This window comes from Ceratosolen solmsi, unplaced genomic scaffold (assembly GCF_000503995.2).
Source record: "Ceratosolen solmsi marchali unplaced genomic scaffold, CerSol_1.0 scaffold35, whole genome shotgun sequence".
NCBI classification, from domain to species: Eukaryota; Metazoa; Arthropoda; class Insecta; order Hymenoptera; family Agaonidae; genus Ceratosolen; species Ceratosolen solmsi.
This window is the reverse complement of record NW_011948423.1, coordinates 2,077,084-2,079,798: the sequence shown is the minus strand read 5'-3', so window position 1 is coordinate 2,079,798 and position 2,715 is coordinate 2,077,084.

The window sequence follows — 2,715 nt, the reverse complement described above, 5'->3', positions numbered from 1 at the left end:
CAGGACTTCTGCCGCTATTTCACTCAAGGAAGCTACGCAGGAGGAATGTCTGAGATTCTCACTCGGGGAGCTAGTGAAAGGGGAATACGAAACTTGATCCCTTTCTACGCAATGATCTAGCCTGTATTGTTCGTGTAAGCGTTTGCATCAATAGTAAGAGTCTTGTTGCATAATATAGGCAGAGGAAGCAATTGAAATGACAGTAACAATGATAATTATTATTATAGTACTAACGCCCTCTAATGCCCCCTCGTCCACCTAGTCTACATCTATGCGTTCGCGGCTTATTCATGTGTTTTCGTGTTCGTTCGATCTATATAACACGTATACAACATCAACGACAGGCCAAAACACGCGTAACTCCTTCTTGCCAGCTAACTTTTACAATGAAGAAATTGCCAATGCTTTCCAACCGAGTGGTCGTACATTTTGATTCGACTTTTAGAGCTTCTATGGTAATTTTCGTGCGAATATTTATGAATAACTTATTTTTCATTACGCGATGGACTTTCTCGTGCATGGAAAAGAACCTCTGCTAAGAAACTGATTTGACAACAAAATACTTTTCTAATCCTTAAAACAAGGTTTATTGTAATATTTGAGCTTTGTCTGCATGATCTCAATTTATTGACATTCACTTGTGAGGTATTAGTAATAATATGAAAAATATTATGAAATACTCAATAAACAACGTATAATTATTACTTGCATATTATTAACTTAAATGCAAAATGATTACAGCATAATTAATGTAAAATCGTGTATGGCAATGTATATTTATATTGCGTACAATAATTATTAAATTTTGTTATGCCACTATTATAAGAGCTTTCTAAAATGTAAATCACCTTTCAAATATTAGATTAATTTGTATGAAATTTTGTTATATAACTAACTGTTGTATTTCGTAATAAAAGATTGAAACGAAGCATAAGTATTTATTTTATGGAAAACATTTGTAACAATACTTTATTTTAAGTTTTAATAAAAAGAAAGAAATATCCACATAAATTTCAAATCTTTGTTTAGGATAGGAAAAGGAAATGGATTTAGAAACAAAAATTCCGTCAACCTAGAGAGGAGCTCATACTATGATATAAAAAAGTATTGCATTCAGTAGAGCAAATCAAGTATGGTGACGCAGAAAGAAGAACATGAATATTTTCAATATGATAAATTGAAATATTACTAATGCCCACATAATCTTTCATAAGTACTATAATTAATTTTAGTTTAAAAACTTAAATAGTTTAAAAAACGTGTCATTATTAGTTTTCATATGCAAATTTTTTAATACCGCCGATGTAATTATAGTGTTTAATATTATTAAAATTCCCTTAAGCTTTTAATAAAATTACTCTCATTTAAGATTAATTTTATTTTCATTATTCTATTTTTATCAATAAATACGTTCAATTCAAAATTCACTCATAATAAATAATGTCATGAGTCTAATAATTATACATCCTATAAATAATGTCACACATAGTAGGTTATAGATTTTTTTTATTAAATGATACGCTAGTTGGCGAAGTAATAGATAAACAAAAACTAAATAAAATACATTATAGTAAGATTCATAAATACACTACAATTATTATATTATTAATATGTTTATTATACATGTGTACAATTGCATATAATAAGTTGATTTTTAATCTATTCAATACGGAAATATAAGAATATATTTATCACTTTTAAATTTTTATTTCCTGCAAAAATGAGGTTCTTATACTATCATGTTGCATGCATACAAGTTTTAAAGGTATAATTTGTACTAGAAATATGTACATACCTAACAATAACATATTAAATATTTAATAAATTAGCTTTTTTCGAAAATAATATTTTATAACTTATGGTTCAAATTAACATTAAATTTATTTCATTGTTGAATATCAATACTGAATGTCATTATTAAATGAAATACCATTTAAGATAAGAAATTTCAAAACTAGCTGTTGTATACGAATTAAATTTTTGTTTTTAATTAAAACATTTTGTATTAATATTATTTTTATATTATATTATACTTATATGAGCATACGTCTACTCAATCATTTAATTATTTTTTCTTATAACAGAAATATTCACTCTTTTTCATGATTCATATACATTAAAAAAAAAAGTGTCTTTCATCAAATTGACGTTAAACTTATATTTACATTCAACCATATAAAACATATTTTTTTATTTGATTTTTTATAGACAAAATGTTATTTCATAAAATTTAAAGAAAAAATTTTTTTTTCATATTAATTATGTGTAAATATTTTTGTGATGATAAATGAATGAATAAAAAATCTAATTTATTAAAGTTAATAATAGCCTTTAAGTATTTAATGATTTGTTTTACTAATAAATATAATAATATTACATTCCTTAATACTATAAATTAATTATAATTTATTTTAACTGCATTTGTATTGATACTTGATATTTAATAATTAAATTATACGAATAAAGTATTATATTAGTGAAATATATATTTGAAATTTATTTTAAAATTTACTTATTGTGAGTAAATAAGAAAAAATACGTAAAAGTCTGTAGTTATCAAACGTTGCGATAACTACATTATTAATAACAAATAAATGGCATGTAAAAATGTTTTTGTTTGCCTAAATAAAAGATTAGGATGAATAAGCCATTTAATTTTTGTTTTTGTTTAATAAAATCTTCTTTTTTATTACAGTTTTTTATAAATTGATAAAA